Source organism: Rhinopithecus bieti, unplaced genomic scaffold, assembly GCF_001698545.2.
Source record: "Rhinopithecus bieti isolate Rb0 unplaced genomic scaffold, ASM169854v2 scaffold_3615, whole genome shotgun sequence".
In the NCBI taxonomy this organism is placed as follows: Eukaryota; Metazoa; Chordata; class Mammalia; order Primates; family Cercopithecidae; genus Rhinopithecus; species Rhinopithecus bieti.
The window spans coordinates 1,162,757-1,176,876 of record NW_016804369.1 but is presented as its reverse complement, the minus strand read 5'-3'; the positions used below and the strand labels follow the sequence as shown (position 1 = coordinate 1,176,876).

The 14,120-nt window shown below is 41.4% G+C and overlaps 1 protein-coding gene across 7 annotated transcripts in view; it reads left to right on the top strand.

The window, feature by feature from the left end:
- Positions 1–14,120, top strand: part of TMEM132D (transmembrane protein 132D) — an 865,119-nt gene that overhangs the window by 256,630 nt on the left and 594,369 nt on the right. The window lies entirely within an intron of this gene.

The window sequence follows — 14,120 nt, the reverse complement described above, 5'->3', positions numbered from 1 at the left end:
TTGAAAGTGATTTGTCGGCCGGGCGCAGTGGCTCAAGCCTGTAATCTCAGCACTTTGGGAGGCCGAGACGGGCGGATCACGAGGTCAGGAGATCGAGACCATCCTGGCTAACACGGTGAAACCCCGTCTCTACTAAAAAATACAAAAAACTAGCCAGGTGAGGTGGCTGGCGCCTGTAGTCCCAGCTACTCGGGAGGCTGAGGCAGGAGAATGGCCTGAACCCGGGAGGCGGAGCTTGCAGTGAGCTGAGATCCGGCCACTGCACTCCAGCCTGGGCGACAGAGCAAGACTCTGTCTCAAAAAAAAAAAAAACAAAAAAAAGAAAGTGATTTGTCATTGTTTAGTAAATTTGAAGATACAGCTGCCAAATAACCCAGTGATTTTTATTCTAGTTATTCATTCTACAAGAAACTCTTGCTCACATAAAATATGATAAATATAAGAATGTTCAAAACACCATTGTTTTTAATAGTAAAACACTGGAAGCAGCTTACAAGCTCATCAAAAATATGTCTGAATAATGCAATATTCATTCCATTTGTATTCTATGGTAGCAAAATGAATGAATTTCAACTGTATCAATATCACAAACATATTGAGCAAAAAGATGAAATTACAGGTAGATGCATATAATAGGATAGCCTTTATATAAATGTTGAAAACTTGCAAAACAATTATATATAAAATTAGATATGGATATATGTATGTATTGTGCATTGACAGTGTACTTGTATCTGTATAAGTGGCAGGTTTAGGATAGAAAATACCTTAGAGTGGGCAGAGAGGTGTGTGAGGGAAGCAAACGCAATGCAAGTTATATGGAGGTTTCTGTTTTATTTGCAACATTTTATATTCTGTTTCCTCTGAGTATTAGGTATATGGGTGCTTATTCTCTATATACACAGACACATGCACACACACACATGCATATACATAAACACACACATGCACACACGCACACACACACACATAAACACACACATGCACACATACATACACATGCACACACACATAAACACACATGCACACATATACATAAACATACACATGCACACACACATACATATACATAAACACATGCACACACACATACATATACATAAACACACACATGCACACACACACATATACACACACACATGCACACACACACACATAAACACATGCACACACACATACATATACATAAACACGCACATGCACACACACATATACATACACACACATGCACACACACATACATATACATAAACACACACATGCACACATACATATACACACACACATGCACACACACATATACATAAACACATGCACACACACACATACATATACATAAACACACACATGCACACACACATACATATACATACACACATGCACACACACACATACGTATACATAAACACACATGCACACACACATATACATAAACACACACATGCACACACATACATACACATGCACACACATACATATAAACACACATGCACACACACATACATATACATAAACACACATGCACACATACATATACATAAACATACACATGCACACACACATACATATACATAAACACACATGCACATACATATACATAAACACACACATGCACACACACATACATATACACACACATGCACACACACATACATAAACACACACATGCACACACATACATATAAACACACACATGCACACACATACATAAACACACACAGGCACACACACATACATATACATAAACACACACATGCACACACACACACATACACACACACACACATACATATACATAAACACACACATGCACACACACACATATACACACACACATGCACACACACACACATAAACACATGCACACACACATACATATACATAAACACACACATGCACACACACATATATATACACACACATGCACACACACATACATATACATAAACACACATGTACACATACATATACATAAACATACACATGCACACACACATACATATACATAAACACACACATGCACACACACACATATATACACACACATGGACACACGTATACATACACATGCACACACACACACATATACATAAACACACATGCACACACACATATACATAAACACACACGCACACACATATACATAAACACACATGCACACACACATACATATACATAAACACACATGCACACATACATATACATAAACATACACATGCACACACACACATATACATAAACATACACATGCACACACACACATACATATACATAAACACACATGCACACACACATACATATACACACACATGCACACACATACATATACACACACATGCACACACACATATAAACACGCACGTGCACACACACATACATATACATAAACACGCACATGCACACACACACATACATATACATAAACATGCACATGCACAGACACATATACATAAACACACATGCATACACACATATACATAAACACACACATGCACACGTATACATAAACACGCACATGCACACACACATACATATACATAAACACGCACATGCACACACACACATACATATACATAAACATGCACACACACACACATAAACACATGCACACACACATACATATACATAAACACGCACATGCACACACACATATACATACACACACATGCACACACACATACATATACATAAACACACACATGCACACATACATATACACACACACATGCACACACACATATACATAAACACATGCACACACACACATACATATACATAAACACACACATGCACACACACATACATATACATACACACATGCACACACACACATACGTATACATAAACACACATGCACACACACATATACATAAACACACACATGCACACACATACATACACATGCACACACATACATATAAACACACATGCACACACACATACATATACATAAACACACATGCACACATACATATACATAAACATACACATGCACACACACATACATATACATAAACACACATGCACATACATATACATAAACACACACATGCACACACACATACATATACACACACATGCACACACACATACATAAACACACACATGCACACACATACATATAAACACACACATGCACACACATACATAAACACACACAGGCACACACACATACATATACATAAACACACACATGCACACACACACACATACACACATGCACACACACATACATATACATAAACACAAATGTACACACACACATACATAAACACACACATGCACACACACATACATATACACACACACGCACACACACATACATAAACACACACATGCACACACATACATATAAACACACACATGCACACACATACATAAACACACACAGGCACACACACATACATATACATAAACACACACATGCACACACACACACATACACACACACACACATACATATACATAAACACACACATGCACACACACACATATACACACACACATGCACACACACACACATAAACACATGCACACACACATACATATACATAAACACACACATGCACACACACATATATATACACACACATGCACACACACATACATATACATAAACACAAATGTACACACACACATACATATACACAAACACACATGCACATACACACATACATAAACACACACATGCACACACACACATACATATACACACATGGACACACGTATACATACACATGCACACACACACACATATACATAAACACACATGCACATACACATATACATAAACACACACTCACACACATATACATAAACACACATGCACACACACATACATATACATAAACACACATGCACACATACATATACATAAACATACACATGCACACACACACATATACATAAACATACACATGCACACACACACATACATATACATAAACACACATGCACACACACATACATATACACACACATGCACACACATACATATACACACACATGCACACACACATATAAACACGCACGTGCACACACACATACATATACATAAACACGCACATGCACACACACATACATATACATAAACACGCCCATGCACACACACGTATACATAAACACGCACATGCACACACACATACATATACATAAACACGCACATGCACACACACATACATATACATAAACATACACATGCACATACACATACATACACATATACACATGCTTGCATACACATATAAACACATACACACATACACATACAAACATATACACACATACATGCACATACACACATATGCACACACACATACACTTATATGCACACATACATATATGTGTATATATTCTGTATATTATATAGAATGTTGACATATATGTATTATGCATGTATATATACCTTTTTGTTCTATATCTTATATAGAATATGGTGTATTCTATAGTTTGTTTTTTTACATATATATGAATATATTGCTATACCCTATTGTATGTTTAAAATATTTTGCAAATATAAGAAAAGAATTTAAATAAGGCAATAACTTATGAGAGTTAAGAATTTACCGGAGATGAGAGAAAACCGGTTATGTTTATCATAATTATTTTGCAAAGACGGTAGAGTAGTGGCGAGTATCAGGTTCCCAAAGGATTACAAAATTTGTCTCATTTCATGCCCTATTTTACCCTTTGTGGGGGCACTTTCTTAAGGTTACATCTGTATTTAACTTTACTTGGTGGCTTGTGGAGGTATTTTATATTTGAGAAAGCAATTCCGAGTTTTTCTGTACCGTCCTCCAAGCTGGAGATGGATACCAAGGAGGAAGTGAAGGAATTTGGAATTCATTTCCTGATGACACCTTGTTCGTCTCTGTTGTCAGAACCCTGTATCTGACTGGAGTAAACAGACGATTGTTGAATAAGAAATGAGAGATCTGAGTGTGAATCCCGACTTGATCATTTAGGGAGTGACTTGAGGGAAGTTTCTCATCGCCTCTTGCGTATTGGTTTCTTCCTTTGAAAACATGGGGTTAAAAACCATCTCTTTTGTAGGGTTACTGTGAGGGTGAAATGAAAACCCTATAACTAAAAGCATCCGGCGTCCTGCCATCCGGAGACGTTTGCCTTCCCTCCGGGATCGGTGGCAGCTCTGAAGTGTGCTTCACAGGAGGCTTGGGAGATCCCTCCAATTTGGCCCGCATTCTACAGTTCCTTCATTTTGAGGTTTTAATTTACCAATTTTATATATATACACACACACACATATATATATTTTTATAAAGGAAAAACACTATTATAGATGGTATTTGAGTGAAAATGCATATCACATGAAAAGTTTACTGCTGAATTCCCCATTTATTTGATGCATTATTCATTGAAATCAAATTCATAGTCATAAAATACTGTGGTTTAGGTATCACTTTGGTGATTTGTTGCCAATAAAATTGACTTGCATACCAATTGAACATAAATAAATACATTGTTAAGAGTGAAACAATTATTCATCAATAAATATTTTTTAATTCGCAGGTTATGTGCAATGTATGTGACACGAGAAGCATAAAGCAGGCTTTGCCTTAACCTGTAACTGCCCAGTGGGCTCATCTTGCCCATTGCCCTGATAGAGCTGATTTATGAAGACAAGAGAATTGCAATAGGGAGAGTTTAATACATGTAGAACCACGAAACAGGATACTGGAGTTTTATTATTACTTAAACCCGTCTCCTCAACAATTTGGAGGCTAGGGTTTTTAAAAGAAAGTTCTAGGGCAGGAGGCGAGGGAATGGGGAATGCGGATTGGTTTTGCAGGATGAAATCACGGGGAGTCGAAGCTGTCCTCCTGTCCTCCTGTCCTCCTGTCCTCCTGTCCTCCTGCACTGAATCAGCTCCTGGGTGGGGGTCACAGGACCAGACAAGCCAGTTTACCAATCTGGGTGGTGCCAGCTGATCCAGCAGAATGCAAGGGCTGAAAAATACCTCAAACACCAATCTTAGGTTTGTCAATATTGATGTTATCCATAGGAGCAATTGGGAAGGTTAGGAACCTTGTGGCCTCTGGCTGCAGGACTCCTGAGCCGTAATTTATAATCGTGTGCAAAATGCATTGGTTTTACAAAGCGGTCTGGTCTCCAAAGAAGGAGGGATTTTGTTTTGGGGAGGGGTTATTATCATCTTTGTTTCCAATTTAAACTACAAACTAAATTCCTCCCAGAGTTAGTGCAGCCTCTGCCCAGAAAGGAAATAGGGCAGCTGGGAGGTTAAAGGCAAATGGCTTAGGTCAGATTTTTTTTGCCATCATAATGTTCTCACTGTCATAATCTTTACAGAGGTGGTTTCAAAACAACAAAAATTATTAGCCAGGATGCTTAAAGATCTTCTACAAATCAATGAGAAAAGCAAAATAACACAGTAGAAAATTAGCAAAGGATGTGTGAATTAATTCACAGAAAAAGATACCACCAGCCAATAAGCATAGGAAACAATGCTCAAGGTCTCCAGTAATCAGGGAAATATAAAATAAGCAACACCATTCCACAATCACTATATTGGCAAAGGTAACATCGTACAAAAAGAATACTGGGAACTCTCCTGCTCTGCACGTGGCAGTGTAAATTGGTGCAACCGCTTTGGAGAGCAAGCTGGCAATATCTAGCAAAGCAGAAGGCAGCCTTCTTCCATGATCTAGCAGTTCTGCTAGACGTACACCCAGAAGCTCTCTTCCATCTGAAGCCAGAAGCAACTACAAACCCTTCACTGATTGTAGTGAGGAAGCCTTGGAAACAGCCTAAGCAACCCTGGAGGAAAGAGTACATGGAAGTCGCAGGGCGTGTGCATACAATACAGCAATATACGTGAGTTAAAAGGAATGAACTAGAGCTGCATGTGCACAAGTGGACAAATTGAGAAAAAAACAGAAAAAGGAACAGCAAATAATGCACATTGTAGAAATATCATGTTATGACAATATAACAATTTGAAAAATGTGCAAAATAATACTGTTTTGTTTGTAAGTATATATATATATATATATATTGTGTGTGTGTGTAATTAATATAAAAACATAGTTGGGCGCAGTAGCTCATGCCCGTAATCTCAGCACTCTGGGAGGCTGAAGCAGGTGGATCACCTGAGGTCAGGGGTTCGAGACCAGCCTGGCCAACATGGGGAAACCCTGTCTCTACTAAAAATACAAAAAAATTAGCTAAGCATAGTGGTGGGCACCTGTAATCTCCGCTACTCAGGAGGCTGAGGCAAGAGAATTGTTTGAACCTGGGAGGCGGAGGTTTCAGTGAGCCAAGATTGTACCATTGCACTGTAGCCTGCGTGACAAGAGCAAAACTCTGTATCCAAAAAAAAGCATATTATTTATATGTGCATTTATGTCTTTGTGCATGAGTGCATGTTTATATATATATGTATATATTACATATTTGTAAATATTGTATGTATACATGCATACACATGTATTTCTATAAGGACACAACTAGGAATGATAAACGCAAGTTGATGATTATAATTATCTTGGCGGAATTAGAAAGTTCAGTGGAGAGAGAGTCCAGAGAGTATTTGGGAGGAGTATTTATCTCTGGGTGGTGGGGACATGAATGTTCATTATACTACTTTCTACTTCTTTTGTATTCCTGAAATATCCCCTAATACAAAAGCCTTGTCCCTGTCTCAGCTTGACACCCTAGATGGGAGGCACCCTAAGAAGCTCTAGAAGGTGCTGATGCAATGGCTGGGAGAGGCATGGCCGAGTAGCAGAAAGGTTAGGAATCAGACTGGTGATTCCTACCAGCATCCCCTTAGACAGAGTCCTTATCCTCTTGGACCACACTGCATACCCCTCTGCAAAGTGGGTAAAATAATACCTGCTGAAAGGTGGTCGTGGAGAATAAAAGAGACAGTGCAAAATGTACTTTTGTGAACTCTGAAGCAGCAAAACGTAATGGAAGCTGTTTTCGGCAAATGTTCCCCAAGACTGGGGCTCAGCCTGGGAAGCCAAGTGGGTTTTTGGCTTCATGCGGGAAAGAATTCAAGAGCGAGCCAACAGAGTAAAGTGAAAGAAAGTTTATTAAGAAAGTAAAGGAGTAAAAAGGTGGCTGCCCATAGGCAGAGCGCCCCGATAGGCTGCCGACTGGCTACATTTACAGTTGCATCTTGACTATATGCTAAACAAACGGTGGAATATTCATGAATTTTCTAGGGGAGGGATGAGGAGTTCCTGGAACTGAGGGTTCTACCCCCTTTTAGGACATATAGGGTAACTTCCAGGAGTTGCCATGGAATCTGTAAACTGGCATGGCACAAGTGGGAGTTTCTTTTAACATGCTAATGCATTATAATTAGCGTATAATGAGCAGCAAGGGTAACCAGAGGTCACTTCCGTCACCATCTTGGTTTTGGTGCGTTTGGGCCAGCCTCTCTACTGCATCCTCTTTTATCAATGGGGTCTTCTCACTGGGTCTTGGGAAACTAGTATTGCTGAACTCCTGTCTCAGCACTGGTTATAATTATCAATAATTCTAAGGGTGTTAAGCATGAAATGAAGACAAAAGTCAGTGTGAGTTAAAAATACATTGATTGATTCCTTTGTTCCTTCATTCATTTTGTGAGGGACCATAGAAACTTGGCCCCTAAAGGTTCTCAGAAAAATCACCAACATGAGACAGATTGATCAATAAGAGAAAAGGCATACAAAGTGATTCAGCATGTAGATGTGGGGGCCTTCCAAATGAAGACTCAAGTGAACAATAAGTTATAGAAGCTTCTATACCACCCTGAGGCCACAGCAAGGAAGGCAAACTCAGAGCACAGCCAGAATCAAGTTATGTTGGAAAATCAGGTTTAGGGGCAAGACAGATTAAGAGAGAGAAAGGAAAAGGCCTGGTTAGCACAGGTAGCCTTGATATGTAGGTGAAGCCTCCCTCAGAGATAATAGATGGTAAATGTTTCTTTTCAGACTTTCAGAGGTATCGGACTCTCCATCTCTCCCGATTCCAGGAAAGGGATGGAAAGCGGAGGGGGCTTGGCTGCGTTCATGGAGATTCTCCAGGGATGCAAACTTTTCCCACAAAAGACAGCTTGGCGAGGCTACTTCTCTTTGCTGGCCAAGCAGCAGCCATTTCAAAATATGTCAAAAAATATATAGTTGGGTGTAAAATATGTTAATTTCCTTCATTTTATTCACTGAATACTCATTGAGGGGGATTATAATGTGTGTGATGGTTACATATAGTACTCTCTTCTTGTCATAATGACACTGCAAAATGGTAACTACAATTCCACTTTGAGTGATAAGGTGTCTCCTGTGGGTGAGCAATATGTACCCATTCACACTGCCTGGTCTCTCTCATTCCTATGGGAACAGCTTTCCCGGGGTCCACATTGCCCTCGTGGGGCTGAGAGTCTATTTCCGCTGCGAGGGCAAACAGTTATGGCCACAGGGAGGCTGTCATGGAAATGTGGACGTGGAGCAAAGGAAGCCTGGTCAGGGAAGGGACTTGAAGAACTGAAGATTCTCTGAGAATGGTGAACCCTGAACATCTGAGACATGTCTCAGTTAATTTAGAGAGTTTATTTTGCCAAGGTTGAGGATGCAGGCCCATGACCCCGCCTCAGGAGTCCTGATGACATGTGTCCGGGGTGGCTGGGGCACAGCTTGGTTTTATACATTTTAGGGAGACATGAGACATCAATCAACATGTGTAAGAAGTACACTGGTTCACCAGCATGTTGGGAGGCCGAGGCGGGTGGATCACGATGTCTGGAGATCAAGACCATCCTGGCCAACATGGTGAAACCCCGTCTCTTCTAAAAATACAAAAATTAGCTGGGTGTGGTGGCACATGCCTGTAATCCCAGCTACTTGGGAGACTGAGGCAGGAGAATGGCTTGAACAGGGAGTCGGAGGTTGCAGTGAGCCGAGATCGCGCCACTGTACTCCGGCCTGGCGACAGAGCGAGACTCTGTCTCAAAAAAAAAGAAGTATGTTGGCTCAGTTCGGAATTGGTTCAGGCCGGAAAGGCAGGACAACTTGAAACATTTAGGGGCCTTCCAGGTCATAGGTAGATAACAGACAGATGGTTGCATTCTTTTGAGTTTCTGATGAGTCTCTCCAAAGGAGGCAATTGGATATGCATTTGCCTCAGTGAGCAGAGGGGAGACTTTGAATAGAATGGGAGGCAGGTTTGCCCTAAACAGTTCCCAGCTCGACTTTTCCCTTTAGCTTAGTGATTCAGGGGCCCCAAGATTTATTTTCCTTTCATAGTATTGTGTCCATCCACTAGAAAAGGGGTCAGCAAATCTATTCTGTAAAAGCCAGGTAGTAAATAGGTTTGACTTTGCAGGGTATGCAGTTTCTACTGTGGCCAGCAAATCTGCTGTTGTGCAGAGAACACAGCCAGAGAACATATGTAAGCACGTAGGCATGGCTGTGTTCCAATAAAACTTTATTCGTCAAAGCAGGTGGTGGGCTGGGTCTGGTGAGTGGGCTGTAGTTTGCCAAACACTGCACTAGTGGTGCATCACATGATTTTAGGTGAGGCCACAACATAGCACAGGTGAAGTTGAAGCCTAGAGTAAGAAAGTAGTTCCTCTTAAAATGATTTGTGGCTGGGTGTGGTGGCTCATGCCTGTAATCCCAGCACTTTGGGAGTTTGAGGTGGGCAGATCACGAGGTCAGGAGTTCAAGACAAGCCTGGCCAACATGGTGAAACTCCATTTCTACTAAAAATACAAAAATTAGCCAGGTGTGGTGGAGTGTGCCTGTAACCCCAACTACTAGAGAATCGCTTGAACCTGGGAGGTGGAGGTTGCAGTGAGCTGAGATTGTGCCATTGCACTCCAGCCTTGGTGACAAGAGTGAAATTCCATCTCAAAAAAAAAAAAGATTTGTAAATTCTTTGGTTATGTCTTGGAGAAATTCTCCATTGTTGTCAGAATATGTTTAACATTTCTCTGACTTCGGGTAATTTCTGATTGCAGCAAAGATAGGAGGTAAAGGTACACTATCACCAAACGAAGACTTTTCTAACAGTGCTGTCAACTTTTAGTTTACAATACTAAGGTGAGGTTTCTTCGCAAAGTAAATGGATTCAAAAATCTTGAAGGGTTTGTTTGAATATCTAAGGTTTGGAACACAGTGTTCTTGCCCAATTTCCATATTTTATGGTAAATGAAGAAAAATAAGCTCAGAATTAGGTGGCCTACCCCAAAGGATAGAGCCAAATAGAGAGAAATCAATCTGCAGGAGAGAACTGGGAGCTGAGCTGGGGACTGGAGGCTTGGTCTGAGTGTGGGTGGAAGGAAGAGCTGAATCCAGGAGTCAGGAGTGGAAGTGACAGGGTGGCAGGAGAGAGTTTACGGGTTGATCTGGCCCCTTGAAGCAGCAACTCGGCTGCCCTCGAAGGTGCACTTCCAAATGCTGTGCTTTCATGCCGGACCCGAACCAGGCTCTGTGTTGTACTTGGGCCTAACCCTGTCATAACATTGCAGCCTGCCAGGGCCCTTGGCCTTGATATCTGATGGTACTGTTTTTAGCAACCACAGAAAGTAGAATTTAGGGGTATTTGGTTTGGCTAGGGAGGTAAACGATTGCCTTCGTTCTTGTGACTGTTCAAAGACTGTCATAAAATCTCTCCTCTGACAGCAGAGGCCCCTTCCATTAGACTTTCTCAATTAATCCCGGGTCGTGTAGCCACAGCCCTCCTGGCTAGCGTCCCCTCTGTCTGCTAGGAATACTCTCATCCCCACGCTTCTGAACTGCTGCATTTTCTGCTTGGTTTAAGATGGGATGGAGCTGTAAAGTGCTCTCTGAGACATGTTTGGTTTGTATTTGGAGAATTTGCATGACATAACACAGCTCAGTAAGCTACAAAATGAGCTGCAATGAGACATTTGCACTGTTAAAATCCGAAAACAGAATAATAGGCCCTTCAGACGTACTGCTGCAGGACTCATCATTGTGAAAGGAAAAGCACCTTCCAAGCTGGTCAAACTCATCTGGAACATATGTGTGGTGGGATGAACCTCAGCCTGTCTCAGCCCTCTCTGCTCCAGAAGCAGGGACAAGAGCCCATGGAATGGGAGTCACAGGGCTCCATGTCACTCAGGCCCTGGCAGAGAAGATGCACTGAACAGAGGGATTTGTCTGGATGAAACCACCTTGGGCCAACATGAGATTAGGAACCATTTTCTATTGGGTCTCTGGAAGGCTTTTTGGAAATCACATGAAATTCGTGAGATAACCTGGACTAGTTTTGGAAGTTGTGCGGATGTACCTTAGTAGCACCTTGTAATCTCTTCTGGATGCTGGCTTTCTGTTGCTTTCAGGATTCAGGATGTGTTCACCAACAGTATTTAGTGAGAATCTTTCACAGGCATTCTTCTAGGTTCTGGAGATGCTGAGCTGAAATAGGTTGGTTGCTCGCATGGAGCTTACCTTCTAGGTGGGTAGAGGATGAATAAATCGGTGAAAAGAAGTAAAATGAAGACAGAAGTCGTGAGTGCTATTTCTTTTTCCAAGAGTAATGGGATAGAGCAGGGCTTCCTACTGTCTTTTTATCATGCCTCATATAGCAACAGGCCCCAACATTTTGGCACCAGGAACCAGTTGTATGGAAGACATTTTTTCCATGGACCAGAGGCAGGGTGGGGGGGGGATGATTTCTGGATGATTTAAGCACTTTACATTTATTGTGCACTGGTTTGTATTATTATTACATTGTAATATATAATGAAATAATTTTGCAACTCACCATAATGTAGAATCAGTGGGAGCCCTGAGCTTGTTTTCCTGCAACTAAATGATCCCATCTGAGGGTGATGGGAGACAGTGACAGATCATCAGGCATTAGATTCTCATAAGGAGCGTGCAGCCTAGGTCCCTCACATGTGCAGTTCACAGTAGGGTTGGCACTCCTGTGAGAATCTCATGCCACCACTGAGCTGACAAGAGCTGGAGTTCAGGTGGTAATATGAGCCATGGGGAGCGGCTGTAAATACAGATGAAACTTCACTCACTTATCCATCACTCACCTCCTGCTGTGTGTCATGGCTTCTAACAGGCCACAGACTGGTACTGGTCCTGGAGGTTGGGGACCCTTGTTATGTAGGAATTAATGTCTGTGTGTCACAGTGGGGGAAGTGGATGCAGCAGGTTATGACCAGAGGTAAGAGATGGGGTTGTGGCCTCTCCAGGTCCCTCCTAGATTCCCCAGGGGCTGGGGTTGCCCAACACCTTAGCATATCTGTGGTTCTTTCCCCCATCGCTCACTGTGAAGCTCCTAAGTGTCAGTGTCAGGAGGTTCTTGGGCGAATGTGGTCAGGAGAAGGTGGATCTCAGCAGACATCTGATGATGATAATGGGTGCCCCATGGGAACGTGGAGGGTAGAAGAAGCATCCCATGTGTATGGCAAACGAAAGCAGCAGGACAGTGAATAGGAAACATATTCTTTTGTCCAATGTGGATTTTATGAAAATAACAATTTATAGAGACACAACCACACTTTTATGTTGTGTCTGTGTGTTTTTTTTTTTTTTTTTCCTGCTAAACCCTCAAAGCTGAGTAGTTACAAAGACGGTTCCATGCCCTGGAGAGCCTAATATATTTACCATCTGGCCCTTTCCAGAAAATGGGTGCAGGACCCTGAAGGGAGTGAAGGAGAAACGGTAGGGGATATATTAATAGGAGAGTGACCTGAAAGGCTGTGCCATATAGCCTAGTTGCTTTGGAATTTCTACGTCTGTGTGTGTGCATGTGTGTGTGTGCACATGTGTGATTTTTATTTCATGCCAAGAAACGTGGCAGCATTCTGCATTATGTTAGTATTGTGGGATTTGATACATAACAGTCTTACATCTGTGGCACATAGCACCTTTTCTTTATTATGGACACTTTGTAAACGCAAATTACTATCTTCACCGTCTGTTGCACAGTTATCCCAAATCTTGACATGGTCTTCAGCCATCAAGAAGGAAATGGAGAAAAAAAAATTGACTCTGAAGAAAGGCAGGTTCAAGCCAGACTTTTGGACCCAGGTTCTCATAGCGCCTGCCATATAGAGCCATGTAAACTCCATTTGAGGAGGTTTTTTTTTTTTTTTTTTTTTTTTTTTT